The 16,376-nt window shown below is 41.6% G+C and overlaps 1 protein-coding gene across 1 annotated transcript in view; it reads left to right on the forward strand.

The window, feature by feature from the left end:
* Window positions 1-14,278: 14,278 nt before the first annotated feature.
* The window catches only part of LOC146301811 (teneurin-3), a 98,611-nt gene continuing 96,513 nt past the window's right edge, over window positions 14,279-16,376 (forward strand). Inside the window, exon 1 of the mRNA XM_084697050.1 lies at window positions 14,279-14,818. The gene's annotated coding sequence lies outside the window, so the exon portion shown is untranslated. The remainder of the gene's footprint in view (window positions 14,819-16,376) is intronic.

Genomic DNA, 16,376 nt, shown 5'->3' on the forward strand with positions numbered 1-16,376 from the left:
TGGCAGCGCTTTGATTGGCAGATGTAGACAAATCAATGTGATTGACTAACTTTCTGTGCCATGACATCTGTCTCTCTGTTACTGTTCAACGATAGGCTCCTGCGAACACAACAGAGAGAACAAGCTTTGCTAATTTCTTTTGACACCAGAAAACTGTGAAAGGTATTGTGATAGTCTACTCGATTAAACATGTGTTGCGCATAATTTTCTCGAACTCTCTGACATCCAATACTCAATTCAGATTAATTAAATCATGAATACGTCACGATATCAGACAGACAGGACTGGCAGTGGAAACACAGATGTTTTGAACATTTCCATGCAGTCTCATCAAGCACAGAAGATGTTTTGTTTGTAATAATTGCTTGTCAGTGCACTGATCCCCCCCAAAATAGAAGTCGATTTCCTCTGGTGCAAATTATCCAAAACATCATCTCGTATAATACAGGCCTACCCAAAAGGTAGAAAACAATGTGTACTTGTCTCCTTGTCTGACAAAGGATAATTAACAAAACGATGTCATGACATTTGATTTAAAGTGTTACTTTACCTGTCAGAAGCCTACTTTTGTAGCTTATCTTTTCATTAGGTTGAGTGGCCACTGGACAGTATTATCCATCCTTTCACCCGCTAGGGCCTAATCGTCAATAGGAGGATGTGTAGCCTACATTCCCAAGAGAAGTCTATTGTCAATATTGCAATTAAGTTGAAGGTTAATTTTGTCTCACAGCTGGTTGAGTGTAAACATTACACATTTCTTTCACAAATTTAGTGACAGAAATAGATAGATGTTTTGAATTATCAACCAAAGTTTAAGTTTATCAACTTAATTACCCAATTACAGTGTATATTTCTTTTACTAGCATTCCTAATGACTAAAGTCCCGCCTGGACAAGTGTGCAAGTAGCTTGATAATTTGACAAGCTTTCCAAACACATGTCTTAGAAACCGTTTTGTTTTTACATCGAGAACAGTTTTTTTTTTTTTTTTCGTGTTACAAAAAACAAAAGTATAATTTGCTCTTTTCTGATAAAGATGCAGTGGGTTTGTCTTTCTGTCATCTCCTCATTAATGTGTCTTCTAGATAAGGAGGATGTAGCCACTGTGTATTCCATGAGACCATTTGGATAAGTTTAATTTATGGAGCACAGAGAGACTCCGCGCTCTGACACAAGCAGCAGGGGGTCTTTGAAAGCGGGCCTCGTTGCAGCACAGCAACGCTTTGAAAGTCTTTCCCTGGAGGGAGGTTGAAATCAAAAGCGAAGGCTAATACGCCTGGCACGTTACAGCGTCCTTCTCCTAAAGAAAATTCTCAAGTTTTTTTCATTATTCATAGCAGCGCCTTGTTAGGTACATTTCTGACATGATAACCACACATAAAAGTGTTGACGGGGAGAAACTCGTATGATCACAAACTGCGGTCTGGTTCTTGTGGATAAACACTCAAGCAATACTTTTTGGTTGTTGCTGTTCTGGATTGTTTTGAATGGAAATGGCTGCTTTCTGCATCGTTTGACCCTCTCTGCACCCCCTACTGAGCAACAAAGATGTTCTGCTCCAGGTGACTAATTAACGGTAGAAAACAGGTTCATGTGTTCCTATAAGAAGTTAGACCAAAAAAAACCTGTCACCAAAAGTGTGAATAGTAAGTTGATTCTACACAATTGTACCAAAGATGCATACATTTCAAAGGCAACATTTGAAGGGTTTGCCTTCATAGGGGACATGAGGTAGGATATCACAGAAGTAATGCTGCAAGGATTAAAGAGAAGCAAATGCTGCCTGTATCAACAATTCTACTAATGAGAACTGCATCTCACCAGCAATGTCTCTGGAGAGGAGATAGTGGTTCATTTACATAAACAATAAGTTGACTGAACGAAGAATTTTGAATAATTGAGTGTGTGGTACAGTGCAGATGTGTAGTAAAAAGGGACCATCTCTCTTTGGTGAGCAAATAACTAATTTTTGAAGAAACATAAAGTTTGTCTTCTAAAAAAAACTGTCATTTACTGTCATAACAAGGAAACTGCTGTTTCGATATTATACATCAAAACGTTGCATTATCAGACTATTATTTTACTCCGGAATGCAGTTCAAGTCACAAAAAGCATTTCACCACTCTTTTGTTTTGCCACGTTTGTGTGAGGAAGTCGAGTAAACGAGACTGATGGCGATGTCTTGTTCTGTGGTTTTTAAGTACTGTGCATCCCCGACGAAGACATCTGGCACCTGGTCTCATGCTGGAACAAGCCTGGAGAGGTGAGAATTAGCTTCCTGGAGTCCATACGGTGGACCATCTCTGAATCCTAAAGAAAATCACAGGAAAATAAGTTTCTTGGAAAAAGAAAAGTAAAGAAAAAAAAAAGAACAATTGACAAGTCGCAAACACCTTTGTGACACCGTTGTCACATTCCTTAACTAACTTTATCATCGTCTATTTCTTTGAAGTTATAATTTTAACACATTTTTTACTACCAGCACTAAATGTGTTTTTTTCAACCATCCTTACATTGTCTATCAGTACATTTTAGATTGCGTATTGCTTTGTTGTGCCATAACAGTGACTGAGGTGGTGTTGGGGGAGTGGGAAGTGTTCACGCACACACAGAGAGAAAGAGAGAGAGAGACACTGTTAGAATGCTCATTTAGCGGCTGAGTGATGCAGGGAACACGGAGGATAAGGCGATGGTAAAGTGGACCAAACCGTGTGGTGTTAATCCCAACAAACAGCGTACAGCAGCACAGGCAGTGAGACCCCACTGTCAGTCACTCAGTAAGGGAGTGAAAGCCCTTTGTTACACACACACGCACACGCACACACACACACCATGGCATCAGCTGCTGTTTACACAGCTCTCATCCAAAAATTGCTGAAAAGTGACCTTTCACCATGGCCTCATCCCTGACTTGGGTAACAAGTGAATGGAAATTGGTTTTACCTGAGTCAGGTAATCATTACTAAATGAATTTGGACGCAGGCCAAAGCTATAAGTGGGATAAATATATACCTCTGAGATGAATACAAATTTCACTTATGGAATGAAAGGCAGCTTCGCTATTGATTTTGGAAGTTACGCTGTCATTGCCTTTCATCGCTCGCCTGTTCTACATTAAAACAATGAGTTTTGAATTTGACATCCGTTTATTGGGAACAGTCAAGCATTACAACACTGGCATTATTCATGACTGGACATCTTGGTGCCGCAGGCCAGAACACACGCTGAGACACGAATGGGCACTGTAGACAAACACATCATGTACGCTGGCGATGAGGACGACGAGCGAACATATTCGCTGCATGTGGTTCGGTCTTTCGTGCCACAATCGTCCATTTCATCAACAACACCATCACCATGATCACCACCATGATCGTCACCGCGGTAACGACGACCATGCGAGTTCGTCACCATTCCCGCGGCTTCTTCATTTCTCACATGTATCACATCGCGGTGGTGATGATTCATAATACCATGACTGTGGCAGCGTTCGTTACCCTAATAACAGATGGAGACTTAACTGCGCACACCTGACGTGTGTTGAAGTGTCAGTCTCGGCATGTTGAACAGCTGTTAGGATATGGCCTGTGTTTCAGAGCTGGACTGCAGTCTTCAATTATTCAACCCCTCCAGCTGTCTCTCATATAAGGCCTGCCTGAAGCTTTATTACTCTTCAAGCTCTTTTTTTAGATTTCGGTCTTGGTTTTTAGTCAGGCGTAGGACAAGACACCTATAGGCAGACACTGCACTGTGGTGTTATTATTACAGATCAATGGCTCAACTCAGAGGCTCAAGCACCAACCTTGCTCTTTGAAAATTTCTCTTGTGATCCTTCACCAATTTAGGGAATTTTCTTGCAGAATTGAAGATATTAGTCCTTTTTCACCCCACCAAAGCTGACTTTTTTGTAACCCAAGATATCTTTAATTATTGACTGGTGCCCTAAAGGAAAGTGGTTAAAGACCCCTGTATTTTCTCCAAGCCTCGAAGAAAGGAATGGATCTTTGTTAGGGGCTTCCTGGTGAGATGAAAGTCTAATTATCTCCCAAGAAAACGACTGGAAAGGGTTTTTAATTAGGACTCAACCGAATCTGTGCACTGAGAATTTGTGCATTGTGATGGATGGTCTGTGCATCTCCTTAGTGACTGCAGATAGATGAATATCAAGAGGAGGGAGAGAGAGGTGGGGGGTTGGAGGATAGAGGTTGGTGGGGGTGGAGGTTGAAGGGGGGGGGGGGGCTGAGGGTAGAGGTTGGACGGAGGGAGGGGGCGGCGCTGGAGATGGTGGGCGAAAGCACAATCCCATGATTCATGGGGCAGGTCAGAGAGAGAGGGAGGGCGATAGGTAGGGGAGAGAGGGAAAGAGAGGGAGCTGAGAACGAGTGATAAAAAAGAGGAAATGAATAGGAGGAGGAGGAGAGACAGAAAAGTTAGAGATGAAGTAAAGAAAAATAGTGGAGAGGGGGAGAGATATAGAGAGGGAGAGAGAGAGGGGGGGGCGAGGGGGAGAGAGAGGGAGAGAGAGTCAAAAGGGGAGAGAGAGAGAGAGGCGGGGCGAGGGGGAGAGAGAGAGAGGGTGGGGAGCGAGAGGGAGAGCCCCGGGCAGCAGCCATGACGGAACCCATTTCTAGCTGAGCGGATTGGTTAGCCCCTGTCCACCCCCCCCCCCCTCCACCAGACTCTTACCTCCCTCTCATCTCTGCAGGGGGTCCCTCAGCCACCAAGCCCCTTAATGCTCCCCCCAACTCCGTGGATGGCATGCCAAACACGTAATCAGAATATAATCACCACAAATGTGGAGGTGGGCGAAGCTGCTGGGAAGAGATCCTGTTTATTTTAGCCTGAAGTTGAAACAGACTGATAGAGATAGTGACGTGTGATGATTGTATGTAACAACAGCTATGAATGCATATTAATCTCAGAAAAGAGAGCATATGTTAACAGGATTATCCTCAAAGCTAAACTCGATTATGGTTTTGAAATGGTAAATGTGAGCTACGCGAGGTGCATTCAAACGGTTGTGGAATATAAAGCCCATTTGATGTGGACCCAAATTCATGTTCATTTATGCAGCAATAAACATGCAATGGAAGGTAGAAGTTCAACAAATACAAACAACAAAAACTCAAGAGGTAAAACGAATATGGAGACCAATGTCAGGCTTTATTTTGGAGTGTTAAATTTTTCAGTGTAGTACTGTAAGTAGTACTGTAAAAGAGTTAAGAAATGTTCGGTTTGAAAGCAATTGGCATGCCTTTTAAATCTTAGATGCATACTGTAGTTTTAAAGAACAAACTACACAACTATGTTGTAATTAATCACTTTAGAATCTGTGTACCCCGTCACCATTCAAATCGATTAATACCAAAGCTACAGTACTGTTTGTCAGTGGAGAATAAAATAGTGACCTGATTCCCATCTTATTCTAAAAAACATTGTTTGTGTTCCCTGAACGTGTTCCTTTTGGTTGACCCCCCTCTGCTCTATCGCTGCTGAACTCCAGTGACGGCAGTTGGCTGGAATCAGGCCCGTCATGAATTCCTCTGATGTAAACTAAGGGGAGAGACACTGTCCCAGCTTCAACCTCTAGTTTACCTTTGATTGCTGGGCCGACTGCCGAAATGCCTTTTGGTGTTTTCCCTGACGTCTGTGGTTGGCGAAACGTTTCCTTTCACAGTCAAGTGCTTTTTCAGTGATGAGGAATGTCCGTTGTTTGCATCGAAATGTTTCGCGTTCTTGATCCAAGAACAACACACACACACACAAACACACACACACACACACACAAACACACACACTCAGGTGTGAAAATGGAATTCAGCTGAAAAAAAAAAAATATATATATAGAACACCTTGCCTTCACTGTTTAGATAACAACATGGTGGGGCACACCTTATCTCCACCGTTATACTGTATGTGGTTGTCGATAGCGTCAGCCATTTTATGGCCTATTTCTCTCCTTCCACAGTGAAATGGATGATGTTCTGCTTCGCCATGCCGCCACAGCGTGTACAGGCAAAAGGCCTCTTGACAAATTAACCCACGGACAGAGAACCACTCAACCTTGTCACTTCTATGAATTTATCATGAGGAACTTCTTTCCCCTTTCTACAGACTCCACAATTCAGCTGGTCTGCCTGAAATCCTTTGACTCTTAACCTTCTGCAGATACTTAAGTGGTAAAAAGAAATGGTCAAACCAAATCAGTTTTGTAGCATGAGACTACAATATGCAAGACACAATCTCACAAAGTTTACAAGGATTACACCAATACTAGTTGGTTATGTCCAACAAACCAGCCTAACTTTGCTTCTTATTGAGTATTTTTTTTTTGGTATTATTAGCAGTGGTTCTCATCCTTAGTATTAATAATAGCGTCGTTTTTAATCCTAATCGTTTTAGTTCTGCTTCTACATAATGCTTTTTCACCACCATAAATACCGTTGAGCCAAAATACAAGATATCTTCAGGCACTTGGTGATAAAAGGACGCCTAGAAGAGGATCACAATGTCAGGGTGAATTCAATGGTCACATTTGTTAGGGCTGATTGGCTTTTAAAAGGTGATTACGGCTCCTGGATTTAGATGTTTAATACTCACTCCTTCACCCTGCTTGTATCTCTGGATCCACACGCAGGCCCCCTGGGGGCACCCCTCAGGGAACAGACCCCCACTGCTCCACAACATGTGGATTTTGATCCAAGAAATCCATGAAAAACTTCCCAAACATCTAATCAAACTCTGAAAGGCTAATTTTAATGAATATCATGCTCTGTGATAAGCACATTGGACATGCGGTTCTGTGATAGCACAGTCATGTTTTATTTAATTTCATATATGTTAGTATTTTCGAAATACAAAAACTTGCTTGTGGAGTGTTTTAAGTAGATTGGCAGTCTTGGGTATTTTCTAACTGACAAAACACAACATAAACATTTATTTACACCATTAGGAAGGATATTGATTCATGATTCATTTAAAATGTTTCACAACACATCGATAGGGTCCAAACTAGGACAGAACCAACAATCTATACAAAGGTATTAATGTGTAACCAATAATGTTTAATGTTTCAACTCAGTTGCTCCAATCTAACCAATGTTGTTCAAGCAGCATCGGAGTACAAAATCTGCAGGACTGTAAAACACCCAATTTTAATGTTAGTTTCATGTGGAGGGTAATTTTCTCTGGAAGAGGATGCTAATTAAAGACGACTGGTGAGTTTGCAAGCGCATTTATGGCACTTTAAAGCTGTTTCTATTGTATACGGCTTAAACCTTGGGGTGAGGTGCTTACTTAATGAAGATGTCCAAATCAAAAACGCGTTTACTTTCATATCACAGGGCTGTTTCAAAGGAGAGAAGATCCACACATTAGAGAAATATCGCATCTACACATCATTTCCCCCCTGCAAAGCCTGGATTATGTACTAATATTCCCGCTATAATGTCAGGAAAGCTAATAGATGGTCGGAATGCTCAACTCGGTCATCCAATCACAGAGAAGCTTGTCTTGTATTGAACAAAGTTTTACTGCCATGGGAGACCAATTTAAACTCAATTATCTCCACTCCCTGCTGCTCTGCCTCTGTAGTGTTTGACCAAGTCGCCATGTGAAGATCCTCTCATCTTTAAAAGATATCCAGATAATTATTTTCTTAATTGCAAACTTAAACTTCTACGGCACCATTGGGGAGCCAGAGGAGTGGTGTTTTGCGTGGTGGCTTCAACATGGCGGCCTGCGACAGTTCGCCATTTGGAAACACCCGTCTGTCATTCCAGAGGGCTCAGCCTGTGGCCTCAGATGTGACAGCAAACATACAAGCGTAATGACAACATGTCTCGAGGTTTGGAGAGGTAAGTCAATACCATGTGCCAGTCAAAGCTGGTGAACTCTATGCATTCGAGACACTGATGGACAATTGTGAAAGAAACTCTGTGTGTGAGGACACTGATGATAGTTTACCTGCAACACAGACTTCAACGGTTGTCTCTTGGATATTGTAACATCATTATGAAGGTAAGGTAAGCCATAGCTGTTATAACAAGAATAAATACTATACATTTATTAGCATTATAGGACCACTTGATAATATACTATTATTCGCTGATTTTATTTTACTGCACTTTCCTCGGGTTTTGTTTTAAGGTAAAATCTTTACACACTGTGTATAAGAGAGTGCCTTCCCATGTCTGTGTGTATTCAGATCAAATGACTCACCTAGAATCAAGTGTGTATTCAGATCAAATGACTCACCTAGAATCAAGTGTGTATTCAGATCGAATGACTCACCTAGAATCAAGTGTGTATTCAGATCAAATGACTCACCTAGAATCAAAGCAAATTATTTTCTTCTTCGCTTATTCAACTTCCACTGTTGTGTCTTAGTGCCTACTGGCTAGCAGTCAGTCCCTTGAAGGTCTCTCCTGAGTCGTCTGTGTTGATGTCTGGTTCTGCTCTGCATGGGACATGGAGCCTCAGCCAGACGGGATCCTCTGGGGTGTTAATGGACCACAGCTCTTCACTCCTGACAAAGGTCACATATCTCAAACGGCAGGACAGGAAGGTAAAGTGGAAGGGCTGTGTGTGTGTGTGTGTATGTACTGTGTGTGTGTACGTACGGCAAGTGTGTGTGTGTGTATGTACTATTTACAATAATAACAGTTCACATACAATCGGAATTCATCTGACAGTAGAAATTGTTTCTTGCTCGATTTAATCTAAAATCTTCATATATTTTTTATCATATATATTTACAATGGACAATTACCCATAAGATGATTCAATCCCTAGTTTGTTGTTTCCAAAATGTTCATTTGAATGCATATAAAATATCTTTACACTTCCACCAAACCTCACTGATGTTATGTAGATTGTATCAAATGTACAAAACTGGTATTTTGAACGATCTAGTACGAACAGTTGTCCTTCTCTACTCTGGTTCAGCCATGGTGCATGTTCCAGTTGTAATGGCGTCCTGTTTTCCTGTCAGCAGGAGAGAGGAAGTTCTATGAGTGGAATTAGATTGCATTTCCCATCCCTTCATTGTTATTTTAGGTCGAATAACAGATTGTTCCTGCACTCACAGGCAGAGGCAAAAAGCAGTCGGTGTGTAATCAATCCTTTAGAGAGAGAAAGAGGGAGAAAGATGAAGGGAGATGGAGAGAGTGAGGGAGGGAGGGGGGAAGGAGAGAGAGAGAGAGAGAGAAAGAGAGAGAGAGAGAGAGAGAGGGAGGGAGAGGGTGTGGGAGAGGGAGAGGGAGAGAAAACGGCACAGTGCTCTTACGGCTCTGTAGAAAATGGAATAAATGTGACATTAGGGACACGAGTATCATTACCTTGATGAATTATGGGAGGTATAACGATTATGGAAATCGTCATCGACTGATCATCTGTCTCAATTTATTGTAGCTCAGTGCCGCAATGGCCCAGGACTGAAACCCTATCATGTCAGTGGGGGCGCAGGCTGTTGTCAATGTTTTCCTTGCCCTTACAGCAGTACTTCTTTGTAGGTCGACTGGGCACCATCCAATGCTATCCAAAACAAGATGGGTAATATGGGCAGGGTGGTCCTAATTGGCCAGTTGGCTTGTCTGCATGAAGGTCTATTTCTTACCTGGATCTGCCAGGGATTGGATACAAATATCTTAATAATTATCCACATGAAACTCTATGATGAGAATTTCCACGGCATTACATTATTATATTATGTTATTATGTAATATTGTTTAGCATTTACAGTTTTCAGTCACCTCAGGGAGCTTGTTAGTGCTATGTATGTTTGTATTATGTGACTGTACTGTACACTTGGCTATAAAGGTTAAAGACATATAAACCATGCAGTTCATACCATGGAATACGATATTGCTTGTGTTGCAAATACATTTAAATATTATTGCACCCTTGACATCTATAATTTCCAGCACCATGGCAAAATTGGTAAGCCTACGAGAAAATAAATCATGGTTATGTCAACCATGCTCATTAGACTTCAATTTATGAAAACGTGGCGCAGGATATGAGGATTTGCGAAGGTCTAGCTAGACTCGGTGTTCGCCTCAGATACTCCTTCTCTGGAGACTTTCTAATCGCGGCTGCAGGAACAGAAGATCATAATGGAGGACATATCTCTTCATTAGCTATGTGATGGGAGAAGAGTACAGTTCATTCTGGCCGTAATGTACGGAACGGCTCCCTATCTTTTATTTATTTATTTTTTCTTCCATTTTTTACTCGTGCGCTATTAGCAGTCACATGCTGTGTGTAGTTGCGAGACTACGGTTCAACCGTTCTTGCCGATGCAAAGGTCTTTTCACTGAGCCATGCGTTTACTTATTGACAGATTGCCCCTGTACGGATTGGACCACTTAATCCGAAGAGTCGTTTCTTTCGCTGAATTCCCAGTTGGCCTCCTTCTCCTTCAGTGTTTCCATTCTACCATTCGAACAAGGAGGCCAAGACGTATTTTAAGACATCTAAAAAAGTTATTTAAATAATGTGAATTAACGCTTTCTTTCAGTTTGTACAATGTCATTCTTTATATCTTACCTCTTTTCACTGCAGTTTAATCATTTGTACTGTATCTGTTGGGAGTTTCACCTCTTGGAATCCACATTAAAATGGAGAGGTCAGTGCCAATCAAGTGTCCTGGTAAGGTTTACACACATAACATATCTTGGGTCAGGGGAGAGGTATATTTATATCGAGGTTCATGTTCAAATATGATCCCCCCCAAAATTATATACATATAATAATTTCAAGGTTACATTTTTCCAGGCTTAAAATTCTTAAACTATTGTTATTAATAGTTTTAAAACCACTGTGGTTTTCTGTGAATCTAAAAGCATTGCTTGCACCATTACTGGATTTTTTATTTCTTAAGTTAAAAGTCAGGACTTATTGTACCTTTTCCAATGAACTTAAATGAACTCAAATCATGTTATTTCTAATTTGATTCAATGTCACTACAAAGCACTATGTTGTGTATCATGTATCCTGGAACCCCATCAGATGGTCAAGTGTAAGTCCTATGGCCTGCCATGGTTTGCACTTGTCGTCTATGACACACCTACACACACACACACAGACATACACACACACACACACACATACATGCTTGCTTGTAGTTGTCCATCGAGGCGATAATGACATCCACTTCTGACTTCAACGGTGAGTTCCCTGGTGGCTGTATAGTCCTATCCTGGATCCACAGGTCTTGTCACAGGTGGGACATGCGTATGTAATAGTAGTGGTACTGGCAACTTTGGTTGTGTTTCTGTTATGCACACACATAGACACACACACACACACCCACACACTCTCACCAGATGTACCAGATGTATGAGGAAGGCAGATAACCATTTACTAGAGGATCATACCAGTGTTGTAACAATGCTTTTGACTAACATTTATCGAAGCCAGACTTGAGATGTATGTCTGTCAGACTGCTTGCTGTGTGCTGTTCTGAAAGGCAACTCTCTGGAAAAAAAGAAGCAATTTTTAGGTTCAGAAACTGTGTTGTGAGGTTGTGCGACATCCTATCATGACGTAACACGGATGGATTCTTCCTCAGGGCCAAATTCAGATCCCCTCTCTGTGACCAAAGGTGAAAGCTTTTTTTGTTCTCTGGAAGGAATTCATTTCCACATGAAAGGAGAAGTTCTGTCCAATCCTTTTTTACACTTCCATTTAGTTGCGGAGCACAATACTGTACTGACAAAGGACAACATTCTGCACAGTGTCTGGATAATGCACTGTATATACAGGAGTTCATAGCCATTGTTGATATTGCTCTTTAACAGACAAAACAAGACATTACTCTATACATGATGTTATCCGCACCACCGGTTTGATTCCACCGTGGCAAATTCCTTCCATGAAATAATGTGACAAAAAAACGGCTGTGTAATTTGTCAACATTGCTTTATACTGTCCACGAAAAGAAGAAAAAAACTGGAGGGTTCATGTTGTACAGGCTGTTTCCTCCTGTGATTCAGTATATCTACAGTGCATCACAGATGGATCCTGGGAGATATAGCTGCAACCCTTTATTCTTGAATGTTTGCTATACTCCTGGGCTTCAACATGTTGAAGTTTCTGGTTCATATAGTCGTATATGCATACAGCACACCTTCCTAGCTAAGGAGGCACCATCTACACAGAGCAGGGCAGTGGTTTACCCACACCTACAGAACGGCTTTCACCAACGACGACGTCTCATTTCGGTATTACCACTCAGAAAAAACAAACAAAAAAACAATTCACATGTTTAGTGGTTGAATAACAGAGTATTTATAGGTGCCACACATTAAGCTGCTGCTATCACACTTGGATTATTTATGCAGCTGTTGAAGGGGCACTCGTCCAACAGAGGGCACAGTAGACTGCATGCGTTTACAGCAACGTGCATGGGGCCAAACCAAAGCTGTATTAGAGGGCTTATTAAAGATTTGCCATAATGCTCTTAAAATATGTCCAAGTAACGGATCCCATATAGGCACAGTAGTTTAACAGGACCGGATACCTGGGTTGTTGATCGTTGCCTCTTATAAAGACTGAATACAAGATGTTTCCATACATTATACGAGCTGAAGAAGCTTCTACAGGAGAACAGGTATCAATTTCAACACATTCTCCTGCCTGGAAAACCTATAAACACTTTCATCATTTCATGTAAATTCGTTGGGTTGCGGGGGGAAAGGAAAACACGATCGCAATTTAGAGTAGGCTGAAATAGTAGATTGCTCACTACAATAGCTCCAAGAAGAATTATCTCCCTATTCCTCTCCCCACCCCTCTTCTCCTCTCCCCACCCCTCTTCTCCTCTCGCCTCTCTTCTCCTCTCCCCTCTCTTCTCCTCTCCCCTCTCTTCTCCTCTCGCCTCTCTTCTCCTCTCCCCTCCCCTCTCTTCTCCTCTCCCCTCTCTTCTCCTCTCCCCCCTCTCTCCTCTCCCCTCTCTTCTCCTCTCCCCTCTCTTCTCCTCTCGCCTCTCTTCTCCTCTCCCCTCCCCTCTCTTCTCCTCTCGCCTCTCTTCTCCTCTCCCCTCCCCTCTCTTCTCCTCTCCCCTCTCTTCTCCTCTCCCCCCTCTCTCCTCTCCCCTCTCTTCTCCTCTCCCCTCTCTTCTCCTCTCCCCTCTCTTCTCCTCTCCCCACCCCTCTTCTCTCCCCTCTCTTCTCCTCTCCCCTCCTCTTTTTCCATGTTCCTTTCTCTCTTGTGTGCCCTTGGATGAAGATTGAATGGCAGAGTTGGAGATAGATTGTTGGGCAGTTCCCTTTCATGTAGATAATGCCATTTGATGGAGGCTGCTTCTTGATGTGCTGTGTGGATAATACCGATCCAGGGCTGGGACTGGTTGAGGAGAGAGAAGCTGTCCTCCGTGATAACTTCATCGCAGCATGCGGTCGGACGTGGGGGAAATTCAGGAGGGGGATTAAGAAAGAAACTGCCCAGTCAGAGCTGCAATGGCCAGGCCTCCTATGGAGCTGTAGGGCCGCAAACCACAGCTCAGAGTTTCTGATCTGCTTTTGGTAATGTTGGACTGCCTCGCTCTTTTAGAAGAGTAGAGCATGGATCCCATAGCCTCCAGTTGGCTTTTTAGAGGGATTAGCTGGCCAATGCTTTTGTAATTAATGAGTGTCCATTTTCCCCTGTTGGTAGCATAATGCTATCATGTGAAGAACATCAAATGAGTCATTTTTTGTTCCTGTGTTTTTTTTCTCCTTTTATTTCATCAATGAGCAGATTATGTATTCAAGTTTGGGTAAGAGCTTGGAAAGTGTCACACATGACCAGGGGCCAAGCGATTATCTTTGTGAAGACACTCAACAAGATAGGGCGTTAGCACCAAAATGCAGCAATTATAGTTTGAACTGATCATATTTTAAATTAATATTGAAATATGAAAATCTGTTATAATGTACCTATTTTACCAAACAAAAAGGATCAAGGTCATATTTAAATGGTGATCTCCTTGACCTTATCTTGATGACTCACCAGTCATCAGATTATTTGTATGAGCTGAACCTCAATGTATGGCTTATAGCCATATACTGGCTACGTTTACACTCTCTCCATATATGTATGTACAGCATCTAGCGCACTATCTGCAGTACGCTATTAAATGTAGGCTACTTACAGTAAATACGCTATATTTGTGAAATCTCGCGTGTAATGCGTTGAGGTGGGTTACTTTAACTGTACTCCAAGGGATAACTGCAGGGAAGCCAGGATGACCCATGAAGCAGTCGAACACAAATGAACACAACCCCATACCCTCGTGGATGCCGAGACTCCGTCGGCGTATTTCCGTTGCTTACAAGTGCTCGGGACAACAACAAAAAAACACCAGCACGTGTCGAGCATCGTTCTCTCATCCCAATTTGTAGCCTATTGGGTATCTGCAGTTTATGATGAACGACGGGAGTCCAACCGAGACGAAAAGCGGGCAGGTTTTCAGAGACACCCCTGAGCGGTCGGAATGATTTGAGGGAATCTTTGGCGGCAGCACATTTTATCTGACAAGGCGCTCAATTGTGAAATCTGAACTGTAGCCTACCACACAGCATTTCGCCCGAAGACGGCTTGTCATCTGCCACTTATCTACCACCGAAGACAGCCTGGCACAGTGTGTTTTTCTCTCTGAAGGATTTGAAGATTTGAGTGCGGAATATCTATTTATGACCTTCTTTGACATCTTTAACTACCATCTAAGATTAGCCTAGTCTTTTGCCGAAACTGTGGTGCAGTTAATAAGTTAGGATGTTTCAACATTAAGTTTCCCTGCGGTCACCGACAAAGGATATTACAATAGTTAACACCAGGTAAGAGGCGAAAGAAAAGTGAATTTTTATGCTCACAAAGTCAGCTAGCGTGCTAGTAACGACCCGACTAAAGAAATACGTAGCCTCCCAGAAAACCTTTTTTCACAAACCAATACGCCTATTGCAGCATTTGAGAAAGAAGCATAGCAATATGAATCGTGTTTGATTGTCAAAAGCCAGCCCGTGTTTTGACATCTGTTCTCCATGAATTCCAAGCTATTTACAAGTGCGTCGTAAAACTACCTATGTTGAAGTACTGCATACCTAGTCATCTTAACACCTGTCTCAAGGCTAAATTGATAACTGTGCTTTTGATGAGTGCACGTGTGATATTGCTGCATTTAATTCAGTTATGCGCTTGTAACAGGGATAACGCTCAATGTCATAAACATTTGACACTGAAAATAACTTGACACAGTTGGGACAAGTTTACTGATCCGGCAAATGGTCCACTGCACATTCGATTAAATATTGTCATTGTCTCATCATTCTCCTCGGGAAATATGCATACTGTGCCGCTTTCAACAATCTGCTAATACCGTTAAATTTGCCGACAGAATATATTGCAAAACGCCATTTACATTTTTTTCTCCAATTCCCTTAAGCATCTCCGTAGTTGCAATTTGTTCCAATTAGTTTAGTTTCAGGGCTTGTATTGAGTACCCACATTTCCATTATTAAAATAACAGCATCATGGGGTCAGCTTGACCAAAACCCATTAAATAATGTCACAAGGAATTGATTAAGTTGAATAGAGAATAACAAGATCATTACATTCTTACATCATCATCCAGGCAAGCCTTTATAATGGAGGGATAATCAAGCTATTTCTCTGTATGAAACTGAGAGTTAGAACAAATCAAGGTAAATTAAAACATTTTGAATATTACCACAGTCTTTCTCTTAAGCTAATCAAATCCTATTTTTGTAGATTACTTCCTAACAGTTTATTTTTGTAACGTGCTATCACATAGAATCCAGGTAGACTGAAAGGTAGATCTATTCTCATTGACAGTGTAACATATATTCAACATTTCATAATGTAGATTGGCACAGCACCAGTGAGATGTCAGACCAGTGGTAAAATATGTTCTGCACAGAAAATTGTCTTGGCCCACGAGAAAATTGATCAAAACATATATATAATGTGTCCTTTGTATCTATTGCTGAGAAGTTTCAGCCTAAACCAGCTCATACGTGAGGCATAATACCTGGACTACAAACTTTATTGCCTTTTAATCCTTTAATCACTGGTTGCAATTACATGTATTGATAATGTGGAGACAATGTAATACCCAAGGCAATCTCATATGGTTTAAAGCTTGAAGTCTTTTTATTAATGTAGGTAATTACAATGCATTTATTATAAGTAATTACATACAGAGTAATTGTCTCATTCATGTACAGCTGTATAACCGAAACCAATGAAACCTTCTAGCCCTCACTCTATAGAAGGCTGTGTCGATCTTCAAAAACTGGATAGGATAAGCAAGATGGAAGTATTGTTAGTATATTTGTGTGGGATACAGTAATCGTGTACACAGTTCTCCCATCAAAT

This window comes from Hypomesus nipponensis, chromosome 1 (assembly GCF_054491055.1).
Source record: "Hypomesus nipponensis isolate SF chromosome 1, ASM5449105v1, whole genome shotgun sequence".
Taxonomy (NCBI): Eukaryota; Metazoa; Chordata; class Actinopteri; order Osmeriformes; family Osmeridae; genus Hypomesus; species Hypomesus nipponensis.